At 43.2% G+C, this 17791-nt stretch overlaps 1 long non-coding RNA gene across 3 annotated transcripts in view; it reads left to right on the top strand.

Moving 5' to 3' along the window:
- Positions 1–17791, top strand: part of LOC135228239 (uncharacterized) — a 67413-nt gene that overhangs the window by 38660 nt on the left and 10962 nt on the right. For 2 of the 3 annotated variants that reach the window (XR_010318611.1, XR_010318609.1), the window contains exons 1-3: positions 8231–8803; positions 15508–15668; positions 17497–17542. This is a non-coding gene — a long non-coding RNA (uncharacterized LOC135228239). Of the gene's footprint in view, positions 1–8230; positions 8804–15507; positions 15669–17496; positions 17543–17791 lie in introns of those variants that run through there. The other variant, XR_010318610.1, reaches the window with a different exon arrangement.

Genomic DNA, 17791 nt, shown 5'->3' with positions numbered 1-17791 from the left:
TCATAGACATATACATACCACTCCACCCAACAGCAGCCAAGTATATGTTCTTTTCCAATGCACATGGAACATTCTCCAGAATTGACTACATATTAGGCCATAAAGCAACCCTTTACAGAATCCAAAGCATTAAAATATTACAGTTCATCTTCCTGACCTAAAAGTAGAAATCAATAACAGAAAAAGCAAGGAAAAAAAAAAAATCGAACACATGGAAACTAAACAACACTTTGCTCAAAAACTACTGGGTTGTAGAAGAAATTAAGGATGGAATAAAGAAATTTACAGAACCAAATGAGAATGAAAACATCCTACCAGAACTTTTGGGACATAGCAAAAGCAGTGCTCAGAGGTCAATTTATAGCAATAAATGCACACACCCAAAAAGAAGAAAGGGCCAAAACCAAAACATTAACCCTACAACTCAAACAAATAGAGAACAGCAAAAGGAGCCCTCAGGGACCAGAAGACAGCAAATAATAAATTAGAACAGAATTAAATGAAAAAAGAAAAACAATTGAAAAACTTAACAAGACCAAAAGCTGATTCTTTGAAAAGATCAACAAAATCAATAAACCATTGGCCAAACTGACAAAAGAAAAACAGGAGAAGAAGCAAATAACCAGATAAGAAATGAGATGGGCACTATCACAACAGACCCAACTGAAATGAAAAGAATCATAACAGAATACTATGAAAAACCATACTGCAAGAAATTTGAAAACCTACAGGAAATGGACAGATTTCTAGAAGCAAACACTACCTACCTAAACTAACACAAACAGAGGTAGAACAACAAAATAAACCTATAACAAAAGAAGAGATCAAAAAGGTAATTAAAAAACTCCTGACAAAAAAAAAGCCATGGCCATGACAATCTCACTGGAGAGTTCTACCAAACTTTCAGAGAAGAGTTAACACCACTACTACTAAAAGTATTTCAGAGCATGGAAAAGGATGCAGTACTCTCAGATTTAGTCTATGAAGCCAGCGTAACCCTGATACCAAAACCAGACAAAGACAGCACTAAAAAAAATTACAGACCAATATACCTCATGAACATAGATGCAAAAATCTTCAACAAAATTCTAGCCAACAGAATTCAACAACATATCTAAAAAATAAATCACCAGGACCAACTGGGATTCATACCAGTTATGCAGGATGGTTCAGCATTAGAAAAACAATCAGTGTAATTCATGACATAAATAGAACAAAAGACAAGAACCACATGATCTTATCAATTGATGCAGAAAAGGCATTTGACAAAGTCCAGTACCCATTCATGATTAAAAAAAAAAAAACCAACTCTCAGCAAAATAGGATTAGAAGGGAAATTCCTCAGCATAATAAAGGGCACTTATACAAAGCCAACAGCCAACATCATCCTAAATGGATAGAGGCTGAAATCATTCCCCTTGAGAATGGGAACCAGACGAGGATGCCCTTTATCACCACTCTTACTCAACATTTTGCTGGAGGTTCTAGCCAGAGCAGTTAGGCTAGAAAAATAAATAAAGGGCATCCAAAATGGCACGGAAGAAGTAAAAGTACCTCTATTTGCAAATAATATGATCTTATAAACAAAAACCCCCAAAGAATCTGCAAGAGAACTAATGGAAGATTTCAGCAAAGGATCAGGATACAAGATAAACATATGAAAATCAGTTGGATTCCTGTATACCAACAAAGACAACATCAAAGAAGACATCACCAAATCAATGCCATTTACAATAGCCCCCAAGAAGATAAAATACTTAGGAATAAATCTAACCAGAGACATAAAAAACCTATACAAAGAAAACTGCAAGACACTACTGCAAGAAACCAAAGGAGACCTACATAAGTGGAAAAACCAACTTCATACGGAAAGGGAAGAGGCCCCAGATAAGTAAAGCATTACTGAAGAAGAACAACAAAGTGAGAGGCCTCACACTACGTGGTTTTAGAAGCTATTATACTACTAATTATACCTATTATACTGTAGTCACAACAGCCTGGTACTGGTACAACAACAGATACATAGACCAACGGAATAGAATTGAGAATCTAGATGTAAATTCATCCACCTATGAGCAGCTGATATTTGACAAAGGCCCAAAGTCCGTTAAATGAGGAAAAGACAGTCTGTTTAACAAATGGTGCTGGCATAACTGGCTATCCATCTGCAAAAAAAAAAAACAAGACCCATACCTCACACCATGCACAAAAACTACCTCAAAATGGATCAAAGACCTAAACATAAAATCTAAAATGATAAAGGTCCTGGAAGAAAAAATAGGGACAACGCTAGGAGCCCTAATACACGGCATAAACAGAATACACAACATTACTGACAATGCACAAACACCAGAAGAGAAACTAGATGACTGGGAGCTCCTAAAAATCAAACAGTTATGCTCATTCAGACTTCACCAAAAGAGTAAAAAGACAGTCTACAGACTGGGAAAAAAAATTTCATTATGACAAATTCGATCAGCGTCTATTCTATAAGATTTATAAGATACTGCAAAACCTCAACAACAAAAAGACAATTAACCCAATTAAAAAAATGGGCAAAGGTTATGAACAGTCACCTCACCGAAGAAGACATTCAGGCGCCTACCAGATACATGAGAAAATGCTCATGATCATTAGCCATTAGAGAAATGCAAATCAAAACTACAGTGAGATACCATCTCACCTCAACAAAAAACACAAAATAATAAATGTTGGGGAGATTGTGGAGAGACTGGAACATTTAAACACTGCTGGTGGGAATGTAAAATGGTACAGCCACTTTGAAAATCGATTTGGCGTTTCCTTAAAGAGCTAGAAATAGAAGTACCATATGATCCAGTAGTCCCACTCCTTGGAGTATACCCTAGAGAAATAAGAGGCTAGATGTATGCACACCCATGTTCATTGCAGCACTGTTTACAATAGCAAAAAGATGGAAACATTCTAGGTGTCCATCAATGAACGAATAGATAAACAAATTATGGTATATTCACACAATGGAATACTACTCAACAGAAAAGAACAACGTTGACTCTGCAAAACATCTCATAACATGGAGGAATCTGGAAGGCATTATGCTGAGTGAAATTAGTTGCAAAAGGACAAATATTGTATGAGACCACTATTATAAAAATTCAAGAAGAGGTTTTAACACAGAAGAAAACATTCTTTGATGGTTATGAGGGTGGGGAAGGAGGGAGGGGGTATTCACTAACCAGATAGTAGGTAAGAATTATCTTAGGTGAAGGGAAGGACAACACACAATACAGAAGAAGTCAGCACAACTGGACTAAACCAAAAGCTAAGAAGTTTCCTGAATACACCCGCTTCATGGGACAGCGTAACAGGGGCGGGGGCCTGGGGACCATGGTTTCAGGGAATATCTAGGTCAGTTGGCATAAAGAAGTTTATTAAGAAAGTGCTCTGCCTCCCACTTTGGTGAGTGGCATCTGGGGTCTCAAAAGCTGGTGAGCAACCATTTAAAATACATCAATTGGTCCCAGCTCACCTGGAGCAAAGGAGAGTGAAGAACGCCAAAGATACAAGGAAAATATTAGTCCAAGAGACAAAAGGCCACATAAACCAGAAACTCCATCAGCCTGAGACCGGAAGAACTAGATGGTGCCCAGCTACCACCAATGACTAGGGCACACAACAGAGAGTCCCTGATGGAGCAGGAGAAAAGTGGGGTGCAGAACTCAAATTCTAATAAAAAAGACCAGACTTAATGTCTGACTGAGATTGGAAGGACCCCGGAAAACATGGCCCCCTTGACTCTGTTTTAGCCCAGAACTGAAACCATTCTCAAGGCCAACTCTTTAGACAAAGATTAGACTGGAGTTGTTGTTAGGTGCCGTTGAGTCGGTTCCGACTCATAGCGACCCTGTACTCTGCCAAGGGTGATGTCCTTCTCCAGGGATTGATCCCTCCTGACAACATGTCCAAAGTATGTAAGACGCAGTCTCGCCATCCTTGACTTTAAGGAGCATTCTGGCCGCACTTCGTCCAAGACAGATTTGTTCGTTCTTTTGGCAGTCCATGGTATATTCAATATTCTTCGCCAACACCACAATTCAAAGGAATCAACTCTTCTTTGGTCTTTTTTATTCATTGTCCAGCTTTCACATGCATATGATGTGATTGAAAATACCATGGCCTGGGTCAGGCGCACCTTAGTCTTCAGGGTGACATCTTTGCTCTTCAACACTTTGAAGAGGTCCTTTGCAGCAAATTTGCCCAATGCAAATTTGGGTCTTTTGATTTCTTGACTGCTGCTTCCATGACTGTTGATTGTGGATCCAAGAAAAATGAAATCCTTGACAACTTCAATCTTTTCTCCGTTTATCATGATGTTGCTCATTGGTCCAGTTGTGAGGATTTTTGTTTTCTTTATGTTGAGGTGCAGTCCATACTGAAGGCTGTGGTCTTTGATCTTCATTAGTAAGTGCTTCAAGTCCTCTTCACTTTCAGCAAGCAAGGTTGTGTCATCTGCATAACGCAGGTTGTTAATGAGTCTTCCTCTAATCCTGATGCCCCGTTCTTCTTCATATAGTACAGCTTCTCCTATTATTTGTTCAGCATACAGATTAAATAGGTATGGTGAAAGAATACAACCCTGCCGCACACATTTCCTGACTTTAAACCAGTCAGTATCCCCTTGTTCTGTCTGAACAACTGTCTCTTGGTGTATGTAAAAGTTCCTCATAAGCACAATTAAGTGTTCTGGAATTCCCATTCTTCGCAGTGTTATCCATAGTTTGTTATGATCCACACAGTCAAATGCCTTTGCATAATCAATAAAACACAGATAAACATCCTTCAGGTATTCTCTGCTTTCAGCCAGGATCCACCTGACATCAGCAATGATATCCCTGGTTCCATGTCCTCTTCTGAAACCAGCTTGAATTTCTGGCAGTTCCCTGTTGATATAGTGCTGCAGCCGTTTTTGAATGATCTTCAGCAAAATTTTGCTTGCGTGTGATATTAATGATATTGTTCTGTAATTTCCACATTCATTTGGATCACCTTTCTTGAGAATAGGGATAAATATGGATCTCTTCCAATCAGTTGGCAGGAAGCTGTCTTCCATATTTCTTGGCACAGACGAGTGAGCACCTCCAGCTCTGCATCTAGACTGGACATAAAATGGTACTCATGAAGATAGAGCTTCTTAGCTCAAGTAGATACATGAGGCTAAATGGGCAGCTCCTGTCTGGAAGCAAGATGAGAAAGCAAAAGGGACGCAAGCTGGTTGAATGGACACGGGAAATCCGGGGTGGAAAGGAGGAGTGTCCTGTCATAAGGAGAGCAACTAGGGTCACATAACTATGTGTGTATAAATTTTTGTATGAGAAACTAAACTGTAAGCTTTTACTTAAAGCACAATAAAAGAAAAGAAAACCACTGGAGGGTTTGGAGCCAAAAGTAATGTGAACGAAACATTTAGGAAGGTTCACTCTGGCTGCAGTGTAGGGTGAAGAAGGGAGACCAGTTGGAGGACTGTTGTTGCAGGAGAGAAGTGATGGTGGTTTGGATGGGATACTAATGGGAGGGGAAGAAGCATTCAGCTTCTAGATATGGTTTGAATGAAGTACATCCAGCAGGGTCTGCTGATAGATCCCTTGGGTGTGCAAGAAGGAGAGGGCCAAGGCTACCTCCAAAGTTTTTGGCTTGCCTCACTGGAAGAATGGAGTTGCCCTTTACTGAGATGGGGAACACTGGGAGAAGAGCAAGTCTGAGGGAAAAATCACCAGTTCTTTTCTGGATCTGTTGAGTGAAATACCTACTTGGTATGCAAGTGGAGGTATGCAGTAGACATTTCAAATAATAGTTTCTTCAAAGTTTTGTTGGAGTATGTTCGGAGAATGCAGTGTATATAAGCTCTAGCATTTGGACTTAAGATTTTTTAATTCTTACGTTCCGTTTTTTTAAAACTGCAATTTAATGTTTCTTTATATATTCACAGAGTTGTGTAACTATCACCACAATCAATTCTAGAGCATTTCATCACTTCAAAAAGAAACTGCATATCCTTTAGCAGCCATTCCTCGGCCTCCCGATCGCCTAAGACCTCGGCAATCACTAATATACTTTCTGTCTCTGTGGATTTGCCTAGTCTAGACATTTCATATAATAAAATCATAATACAGGTGGTCTTTTGTGATTGGCTTCTTTCACTAAACATGACATTTTCAAGATTCATCCATGTTGTAGCATACATCAGTACTTCATTCCTTCTTAAGGCTGAATAATATTCAATTGTATGGATATACCACATTGTATTTTTTCATTCATCAGTTGATGAACATTTGGGTTTTTTCCACTTTCTGAGTATTATAAATAATGCTGCCTTCTTTTTGTTTGCATTTATCTGGTATATCTTTGACCATCTATTTATCTATATATTTTCTTTCATTTATTTTTAACCTTTGTCAAATTGTATAGTTTTTCTTACATTTAAGATACAAGTAGATTTTTAAGCCTCTGGTTTAAGGCTAATTCAGCTTGTTTATAGTATATATACAGATATCCCAAACCCGTTGCCGTCAAGTTTATTCCGACTCATAGAGACCCTATAGGACAAAGTAGGACTGTCCCATAGGGTTTTTAAGGAGTGGCTGGTGGATTCAAACTGCCAGTCTTTTGGTTGGCAGCCATGTTCTTAACCATGGCACCACCGGGGCTCCATATACAGATATCGCAAATGTTATTCTTTTCATGCTATTTTATACTTACTGTTCATGTTGTTATTTTCTTTATTTTTGTTGCCTTAATCAATGTCTTAGTCATCTAGTGGTGCTACAACAGAAGTACCACAAGTGGACGGCTTTAACAAAGAGAAGTCTATTCTCTCACAGTCCAGTAGGCTAGAAGTCCGAATTCAGGGTGTAAGCTCCAGGGGAAGGCTTTCTCTTTCTGTTGGCTCTAGAGGAAGGTCTTTGTCATCAGTCTTCCCTTGGTCTGGGAGCATCTCAGCACAGGAACCTCAGGTCCAAAGAAGGCGCTCTGCTCCTGCTGTTGCTTTTTTGGTGGTATGAGGTCCCCCTATCTTTCTGCTTGCCTCTGTTTTTTATATCTCAAGAGAGATTGGCTTAAGACACCACCTAATCTTATAGACCTCGTCAATATAATTGCCACTAATCCATTTTATTACATCACAGTGATAGGATTTACAACATATAGGAAAATCACAGAAAATGGTGGACACCCACACAACACTGAGAATCATGCCTAGCCAATTTGACATATTTTGGGGGGAAACAATTCAATCCGTGACAATCAAATTTCCTTATTCTCCTATTATTCTAGAAGCCGTTATGCTTTTCAGTTCCACCATGGTTACCTCTCATTCTAAACGTCATAATCAAATCTGTATTTCTTTATTAAGCACAATTAAATACCTTATTTTTTGCCAATAGCATGCCCATGTAAATAATGCGCACAGGCATATAAATGGATGGAGATAAAATTGTGTTGGAAATTCTGGCATAGCGCACACATGCATGTACAGCACTTCTCCTGACGTTTCCAGAAATTAATTTCTGCCTCATTCACTGTCATTCAATAGTCTGAAAATGTTACTTTTGATCATATTTGTATAATAAAAGGTATAAACCATGGTCAAGAAGTAATGGATTGGGTTTGGTAGTACCCCTGGTAATAGGAAGAAAAAAAAATTGAAACTGTTAGTTTGCTCTGGGGCCATTCGCGCAGCCAGACCTGAGAGCGGTGGAGTTCCTTGTAGCCACTGTACACCCCCGTAGGTCACTCTGCAGACGGGCAGAGGGTCGCGCGGAGGGCTTCGCTTCTCGCTGCCACAGCCAAGAACGGTTTAGTTCCACTGCAGGCGAAGGCCCCTGCCCGCACTTGCTCGGGTCCGTGGGGCTAGCGCCAAGTGAAGCCGGGTAGTAGGACGTGAGGGTGCGGAATCTCATTGCTCCACTTCGCGTGGCCCCTAGGAGGCCATTCGTACCCTTCTCATCCTAGCAAGGGTCACGCGACTCCTTTGCGCCCATGGCTCTCACGCCCTTCTCCTGGCGTCCGTGGAGGGCAGAAGATTCAAACTGTCCCAGTGCCACTGGCCAGCTGGACGGCGGGGCAGAATGTGGTCGCTGCTGCAGCAGGCAGGCCTGGCCAGCTTGAGTGGCCTCTGAAGCCAGGGTGCTCAGACCTGCGCACCTCCTGGGCTGGGGCCGGCCACCCTGGTGAGGGCTGTTTCGGGGTGGAAAAAGTGGTTTGCAGGCAGTGAAGGAATCTTGTGAAGAGATAGGCAGCTTTAGAAACTCGAGGGTAGACTGGTGGGGGTATGCTGCTGGGCACCAAACTGCGTCAACAGGCACCAAGACAAAGACTTAATGTTAAATCCGTGGCGCAGGAAAAAAAAATTGAAATGGAAGTCAGCAACCTGTTTTTAAAATATATGTATAGCATGCTTATGAAAATAACGCTGGGGATTGCACGGTATGCAAAACTTATAACGTGCATTATTTTTTGTAAAAATATGGTAATCGTGGCCAACATTTACAGTGTCTTACAGTTGACAGCCTTCTCACATACATTATCTTGTTCTGTTTTCACTGTTACCTAAGGTAGTTTGTATTATTTCCATTTTACAGGTAAGAAAGCTGAGATTCAGAAAGATTCTGCCCAAGAGAGCGAGTTTTTGGATGCTGCATTGCTATGAGTCAGAATCAACTGGGCAGCAACTGGTTTGGTTTTGGTTTTCACAGAGAAGACAATAGCCAGTTAATCTTAAAGAGCAGCAGGAACCAACAGAGATATGCCACCTCCCCAAGGCGCCCAGGTAGATGACCTCCACCTCCCCATCCCTGTCCCTGGCCCTGCCAGCAGAGAGGAATGGGTGGGAGCAGTGAAGGAAGGCAAACTACATCCCTCCACCCTTTACTCAATCCACTAAAGCCATGGCCAGGTCTAGAACCCCTCTGGGTGGAGCCAGAACAAGAGCTTTGAAGAGACACTTGAGATGGACATTTTTTATTTTTTTTGTGATGAAAATATATACACCAAAACATTAGCCAGAACAGCGTGCACATTTACAATTCAATGCCATTGATTACAGTTTTCATGTTGTGCCACCATTGTCACTATCCTTTTCTAAAATATTCCACCACCATTAACATAAACTCAATTCCCCCCAAACAAAAATTCCCCCTTTCTCCCTCTCTCCTACCCCTGGTAATCATTAATATTTTTTTCCTATATATTTGCCTATTTCATATAAATGAAATCATACAGTATTTGTCCCTTTGCAACTGATGTATTTTGCTCAGCATAGTGTTTTCAAGGTTCATCCATGTTGTAGCATGCATCAGAACTTCATTTCTCTTTATGGTAGCATAATGTTCCATTGAATGTATATACCACATTTTGCTTATACATTTATCTATTGATGGGCATTTGGGTTGTTTCCATCTTTTGGCTATTGTGAAAAGTGCTGCAGTGAACATTAGTGTACAGATTTCGTCTGAGTTCCTGCCTTTACTGCTTCTGGGTATATATTAAGGATTGGGATTGCTGGGTCATATGGTAATTCTATGTTCGATTTTTTGAGTAACTGACGAACTATTTTTCACAACAGCTGCACTGTTTTACATTCTCACCAGCAATGGATGAGGGTTCTAGTTCCTTCACAACCTCACCAACACTTGTTTTCCTTTTTATCATTGACATTCTAAAGGGAGTGGGGTGATATCTCATTGTGGTTTTGATTTGCTTCTTCCTAATGGCTAATTGGAATCCACTGAAAGGCAGCGGGTTTGGTTTTTTGTTTAATGGCTAATGATGTTGAGAATTTTTTCACGTGCTTGTTGGCCATTTGAATATCCGCTTTGGTGAACTATCTGTTGAAGTCCTTTGCCCATTTTTTTAATTAGGCTGTTTGTCTTTTTATTGTTTGTGGAGATGAACATTTTTAAATGAATATTTTTATTTATGTAAATATTTCAGATGAACCTTAAATATCAGAAGGAGACTGTTCTAATTCTTGACAGTAGCTCAGAAATAAACATCCATCATTAAATTGTCCAGTGGGAAAGAGGGCTTCAGCATGGTTTCACAGAGGGCTAGTGAAAAAGATGTTTCATGTTTATACAGGATAAGACTCCTCAATAAACCAGTTGCAGTTGTACTTCTTTCTAGTCTTTTTTCTGTGCATCTCTTTAACATTGCTCAGATCTACCACTGTCTTAGTTATCTAGTGGATGGCTTTAACAAACAAATTTATTATTTCACAGTTTACGAGGCTAGAAGTCTGAATTCAGGATGCTAACTCCAGAGGAATCGACTTGATGCACTGGGTTTTTTAACTCCAGAGGAAGGCTTTCTCTCTCTGTCAGTTCTGCAGGAAGGTCCTTGTCATCAGTCTTCCCCTGGTCTAGGAGCTTTTCAGCTTAGGGACCCTGAATCCAAAGGAGGTGCTCCACTCCTGGCACTTCTTCCTCGGTGGTAATAAGGCCCCTCTCCTCTCTGCTCACTTCTCTCTTTTATAATTCAAAAGAGATTGACTCAAGATACAACACAATGCTGTAGATTGCATCCTGTCTCATTAACATAACTGCCTCTAATCCTGCCTCGTTAACATCATAGAGGTTAGGATTTACAGCACATAGGATAATTACATCAGATCACAAAATGGCAGACAACTACACAATACTGGAAATCATGGCCTCGCCAAATTGACGCACATTTTTGAGGGACACAATTCAGTCCGTAACAACCACCTAGGCAATTTTGTTTTCTCATAACCACTTTTAATATAAGCATTTTCCCCCATGGTATTAAACATTTTCTTTAATCATCATCTTTTTTTTTTTTAACTTTTATTGAGCTTCAAGTGAACGTTTACAAATCAAGTCAGACTGTCACATATAAGTTTATATACACCTTACTCCATACTCCCACTTGCTGTCCCCCTAATGGGTCAGCCCTTCCAGTCTCTCCTTTCATGACAATTTTGCCAGCTCCCAACTCTCTCTATCCTCCCATTCCCCCTCCAGACAGGAGATGCCAACACAGTCTCAAGTGTCCACCTGATACAAATAGCTCACTCTTCATCAGCATCTCTCTCCTACCCACTGTCCAGTCCCTTCCATGTCTGATGAGTTGTCTTCGGGAATGGTTCCTGTCCTGGGCCAACAGAAGGTTTGGGGACCATGACCGCCAGGATTCCTCTAGTCTCAGTCAGACCATTAAGTATGGTCTTTTTGTGAGAATTTCGGGTCCGCATCCCACTGATCTCCTGCTCCCTAAGGGGTTCTCTGTTGTGCTCCCTGTCAGGGCAGTCATCGGTTGTGGCCGGGCACCAAATAGTTCTTCTGGTCTCAGGATGATGTAAGTCTCTGGTTCATGTGGCCCTTTCTGTCTCTTGGGCTCATAGTTATTGTGTGACCTTGGTGTTCTTCTTTCTCCTTTGATCCAGGCGGGTTAAGACCAATTGATGCATCTTAGATGGCCGCTTGTTAGCATTTAAGACCCTAGACGCCACATTTCAAAGTGGGATGCAGAATGTTTTCATAATAGAGTTATTTTGCCAATTGACTTAGAAGTCCCCTTAAACCAAATCATCATTTTTAAATGGCTGCTTATTAACTAACCATTTAGGCTGCTTCCACGTTTTACATACATCTTTTATATATTCAGCTTTTTTAGGATTATTTTGTTGGATAACTCCCTACAAGCAGAATCATTCGTTTAAAGGATATGAGCATTTTTAAAATTCTTGATAAATTCTAACAAATCATCCTCCAGAAATTTCTATCATCCAGCATAGAAGAATAAGAGTGAGCCTTGGAACCAAGATCTTCTGACTATAAGTCTCAAGCTTTTTGTTGTGTGCTAGATCTGTGAGCCTCAGTGGTCTTATCTGTGAAATGGAGACAACTGCACCTATCATGCATCATGGTCATGAGGCTCAAACTGTGTGCTCGATAAATGGTCATTGTTATTACAATGAGAACATTTGTTATTTTAAAAGCTGGATGCTGAATTTCTCTTAATAAGTTGTTCAGGATACTTTAGTAATCTGCTTAGACTTGATAAACCAAAAAACCAAACCTGTTGCTGTTGAGTCGATTCTGACTTACGGCGACCCCATATGTTACAGATTAGAGCTGCTTCATAGGGTTTTCTTGGCTGTAAGCTTTATAGAAAGGAGGCTTGGTGGCACAAACAGTTAAGCACTTAGCTGCTTCCATAGAGATGACATCCAAGAAAACCCTATGGGGCAGCTCTACTCTGTCACATGGGGTCTCTGTAAGTCGAAAATTGACTCAATGGTACCTAACAACAACAACAACAACAAGAATCTTAACGGAAACATGTTGCCAGGCCTTTTCTTCCCAGGTATCAACTGGATGGGTTCAAACCACCAAACTCTGGGTTAGTAGTTGAGCGCAAACTTTTCGCACCACCTAGGGACCCTTTTAGACATGATCAACCAAAAAAACCCACTGCCACCAAGTCAATTCTGACTCATAGTGACCCTATAGGACAGAGTAGAACTGCCTAATGGGGTTTCCAAGCCTATAATCTTTACAGAAGCAGACTGCCCCATCTCTCTCCCATGGAGCAGCTGGTGGGTTCAAATTGCTGATCTTTCATTTGGCAGCCAAGTGCTTAACCACGTGCTGCCAGTGCTCCCACTAGACATGATAACCCACCTGTTGCAGTCAGGAAAGGTAAATTCCTGTTCTTCCTTATCCACTCCCACTCAGGATAGTTTCAGGTTGGAGAGACAGCTGAATGCTCTGTGTAATACAGTTGAGGGGTGGTGTAGGATAGAGGAAATGAGGGGCCAGAAAAGGAGAGGATGATGAAGGAAGAGTGAGAATAACCACCCCCGAAGAGCAGTAGGAGCTGAGGAAGAGCCTTGGTCACATGTCCGCTGTGGAAAGATTGACTGAGGGACTAGACCATCGGAGTGTCTGATGTGTTGGCTATAATTTAACCCCTTTTCTCTCCCAGTTTGGGTAATTGTCTGAACACATAATTGATTTGCTAAGCAGTAAAGGAAAAGGTCTGGGTTCCATGTCTAGGCTGATGCGGGTGGAGAGGAGGGACCATCTTCAGGTGAGAGAGGGAATCCCACTAAAGTGGGAAATTGAAGAGAAAGGAGCCCCTGAGACTCCCCAGAGATACTGGAGGATATGCCTCTTACCCCAGATGAGATGGGGCTGAAGTCATTCTAATTTCCAAATTAATGAGCAGAGTGACCCCATAAAGCAGGAGGTCTGGAGGGCACTGGCATTGCGTGACATTTCTATCACAATAAGGCTCCCTGGAAATGTGAAAGCTGCAGGAACTGGCTCCCACAGCAAGGCCTGTGTATTTGGGGTTTTCAGGCACCTCTCGTTAAACTTACACAATTTAAAGCATTTTAAAATGTTCTCAGGACCTAGGGTAGGTTGAGCCCTGGGAGGGAGTCCCAGACAGGGGAAATGCCTGCAGGAACGTTGCTGGGCTCTTCCCACCTGCCATGGGTTTCAACTTTTGCCCTGTGACCTGGTTTAGCCTTTCCTCCTGGGCTGTGTTTTTGTGATACACAGCCTTGGGTGAGGGCAGGTAACATCATTTATCTCCTGCTCATTCTAGCATCTAGCCTCCTGTCCTTTTCTCCAGCCCAGACAGGCCCCTACAACGGAGCTTGATCTGCCCTGTCAAGCCCTTCTGCACCATCTGATGGCTGGCTGACTTTCCCAGCAGGCCCTGCACAGTAGAAATTCGTGCAGAACGGGGAGGTGGTACAGAGGAAGACACAGTGATGGAGTCTTGGGCTCTGGTTGGGACAGTTCAGGACTTGAGTCCTGGCTCTGCTACTCCACAGCTATATGACATTGGCAGTTATATGACCCCTCTGGGCCACAGTGAGAATAAAACAGCACCTGTCTCCTAGGGTTGTGGATGATGTCAGGCTCCTGACACAGGAGTAGTGATGTAGTCAGTCACCGTCCTTCTGGAGGGAACACAGAAGCTTTGCAGATGAGGGGTCATTCAAGCTGGGCTTTGAAGGATAACAAGGATAAGGACTTTCTAGGCAGAGAAAACTCTGTGAATAAGTATAGAGTTGATCATCATCCAAAGAGAGGCTTTAAAAAAATTAAACACAAACCCTATCACTCAGGGAATTTGTGCTCTTTGGCATGGACACCAAAACATTCAGCAGCTCAGGGCACAGATTCTGACTCAGAAGGGGAGACCCAGAATGCCCTCGAGGGAGTCTCTTTCCAGCGCTGCCACAGGCTGTGACCTCTGCTCAGGCACAGAGTTAGGGAGGGCAATAGACTCTTCCCTGAAGGAAAAATATGTATTTTCCTGGTGTGCTCGCCCCCAGCTGTACAAAGCAGCTTTATTCAGAGACACCCAGCTCCACACTGCCCTGTCCTCACAAGAAACTTGTTTTGTTAGGACAGATTTGTCTCTTAGATAAACATTTAGCATTTTCTCTCACAGCAGTTTAGCCAAGAGATGCAGATCCAGACAGTAATCACTTGCCCTTCCCTCTCCTGCCCCCAGCGCTCCAGCAGATGGGCAGGGGCAGCTGTGGGGAGGGTGCGGAAGGGCTGCAATTCTGAGGGCCCTGCTGCCAGGTGCTTAGCCTGCTTCCTCCCAGCGCAGGGAGGGATTTACCAGAGTCTGCAGATCCCTAACTATGGTCAGACGAGTGCTGAGCATTGTCACTTGCCTTGTGCCACCCGTGGGAGAAGGCATGGCTGTGGAATTTCCTTCTGCGAGGGACACTCAAGAGAACTGTGGAGTTCTGAATTCACCATCCAAACTGGCACCCCCCACTTACTTTGTCCCTGGTGCTTCCAGCCGCCCGGGTGAGCCAGAAAGCAGAGGTAGATGAGACAGCTGAGCAGATGGTAACAGGATCTAATCACTGGCCTTATTCACTACTTCCTCCATGCCTTCCTTCTGCCAGCTCCCAAGTCCTTGTCCTGCCCTCTTTCCTCTGGCCTTCCTCTTTCTCTGCCCTATTCCCAAAAGGAGACATGAATGATAACAAAATGACCAGAAAATAGGGTAGAAGGTGAATTGGGCAGGCAGTTCTTGTTTTGAGCACAGTAGACCCTTCTTTGTGTGGGCTCTGGAGTGCACCTTGGTTGAGGGATGTGGCATTGTACTCTCCGTGGGTCGATGGACTAACTGGCAGACCAAGAAATCACAAGCTCTGGGCGATAGATCAGTTTAGCTCACATGAACCGTGAGCCTGTGGGAGCTTGGACCTGAGCCTGGGTGAAATCCAAGACCTGAAAATGGGGCAGGGAGAGGCCTGGAGGAGCAGGAAGAGAAGCTGGCCTGTGCAGTAGTCGGCAAACTGCACTGCGGGCCAAACCCTGCCTGCCACCTGTTTCTGTATAACCCTAGAACTAAGAATGGTTCTTACATTTGGTAGCATGTTAAAAATTACATGAAATTCAAGTTTCAGCATTTATAAGTGAAGTTTTATCCTAACAAAGGCATGCCTGTTTGTTTATATATTATCTCTAGCTGGCTTCTCTTGTACTTCGAAGGCAGAGTTGAGTAGTTGTGACAGAGATCACAGGACTCTCTCATAGCCACAAAGGTTTACCATCTGGCCCTTCAAAGAACAGTTTGCTGGTCCCTGCTCATGTTCATCCTTCCTGTAAGAATGAGAGGGGATAATGCAGGTGAGCTAAAGGGACTTCTTTGAGTGTTTCCTATGCACTCTACAGGTACTATCTTATTTACTTCTCACAGCAGCCCTGTGAATACTATTTTCCACTTGAGGAATGGGAGCCACACCTGCCCAAGGTCACCCAGCTAGAAAGTGGTAGCACTGGGGCCTGCACCAGGCTGGCTGTCTGCAGACCACTCTGAGCCTGGGCAGAGTGATGACGTGTCCCAGAGAAGAGCAGAGTAGCTGCACTGCAGAAAGGCCATGGAGAGGGTGAGATCCAAAGGCACAGCTTGTGAGGAAGAGCATGCTGGCAGAAGGTGTTCTGTGGGTAAAGCATGGGGGCTGGGAATTAAGTGGATGCACTGAGAATGGTGAGGAGCCTGGGGTGGGAGCTCCAGTTGGACAGGACAAGCCATGGCACTTCCCAGGGCAGGGTGTCTGTTAAGAAACCAACCCTAGGCCTCAACTGCTGGGTTCAAGTCCTCACTGCACTGCCGTCAGCTATGTGGCGACAAGGTGTTAATTGTAAAAATACCTACCTCACTGGGCAGTGTGAGGACAAACTGAATGAATATGTGTAAAGTGTTTATTATTAGGGTTATGTTGCTAGGAACAGGATGCAAATGAAGGTTGGCATAAAGGCATCACAAATTAAAAAAAAAAATGTGGGGGTTTGTGCTTTGAGGAATACTAAGTAGGAAGCATGGGGCTGGAGCCAGGGTAATCCAGAGGAGGCAAGCTGGTGTGGAGTTAGTTTTGAGTTGAGGGTCTCCCCGGGCAGCCAAGAGAGAAAAAGTGGGAACAAAGGTGGCCAGGGAAGGGGCTGTAGTTTACTCACATCCATGGGAAGCCTGGCTTTATGCCCTGCACTGGATATACACGATCTTAATCCTCATTGCACCCTACTAAGTCAGCCCTGCCATGCCTACTTTACAGGTATGAAAGCCAAGGCTGGAAAATTGTAAAAAGCGGCTCAGAAAATAGATCCTGCTCCTGGCTGCAGCCCAACCCTGCTAGCCCCCTAGGTCCCACTCTTGGCTGCCAGCAGTAAAATTTCTCTGTAGCCATATGGGCCAGGTTTCTTGGTGTTAAACAAGGCCCTCTGCTCCGTGGGTTCCCCCTCACCTCTGCCACGGGCAGAGATGGGTCATCACTACCTCGGGGAGGGGAGCGCAGCACTCCAGTTTGGGCCTGTCCTTGGCCCAGGCCCTTGGGCAGTGGTTGAACTGGATCCCCACCATGGCATCTCTGCCTGGGGTTGTTGCTGGTGCCCCTACACCCAGTGTGGCCTCAGGATGCTTGGGGCAGGGCCCAAATCACCTTCAGATGGTTAGTCTAAAAATGAAGAATGAGCTTACTCACAGGGCTCCTGGGCCCCTCCTCTAGCTGCCTGACTTCCTCAGTGGCTGTTTTCTGTTGCATTGTGTAGGCCTCAACCTGGGGGCCTCTAGGGGCCACACATAGTACTGAGTACTTTACAGGAGCTTGGGCCAGCCAAGTCCTTGTTCAAGCCCAGGTTCTCTTGCCTTAAAGCCCAGCAGGTATGACCAGCTGGGAGATTCTGTCGTGGTCACAAAACTCCATGTCCATAGCACCTCAGCATCCTAGGGTCACCCTTTCCTTTGATACTCACACTATATGGGCTAAACCTCCATTCCACATATTCCTGAAAGCCTAGCGGCTTATTTCATGTTAATGGTGTACTTTAAAGGCATAGCAGACAATCTGCCTTTAAACCAGTGTAACAGTGTAATTAGTGGTACTAAAGTGGATCTAAATCATTTTGTGCTTTGTTGGTTTCTCCTGATCTGTTTATTTTCTTTTTTTTTTTTTTTTAGGAGCCATGGTGGCACAGTCGTTAAGCACTCGGCTGCTAACTGAAAGGTCAGCAGTTTGAACCCTCCAGCGTGGCTCCATGGGACCTATGTGGTGGTCTGCTTCCATAAAGACTTACAGCCTTAGATACTGTATGGGGCAGTTCTACTCTGTCCATTAGGGTAGCTATGAGTCAGAACTGACTTAATTGCAATTGGTTTTTTTTACATCATTTTTTTTCCCTCTATTTGTTCAAACGTTAAATGCTGTTTCTATTTGCTTAGGGGTTTTCCCCTTCCCTAAGATTTCTCAATCTGG

Source organism: Loxodonta africana, chromosome 19 (genome assembly GCF_030014295.1).
Source record: "Loxodonta africana isolate mLoxAfr1 chromosome 19, mLoxAfr1.hap2, whole genome shotgun sequence".
Classification (NCBI taxonomy): domain Eukaryota; kingdom Metazoa; phylum Chordata; class Mammalia; order Proboscidea; family Elephantidae; genus Loxodonta; species Loxodonta africana.
Note: the sequence above shows the minus strand (reverse complement) of the source record. Positions and strands in the feature narration are given on the sequence as shown.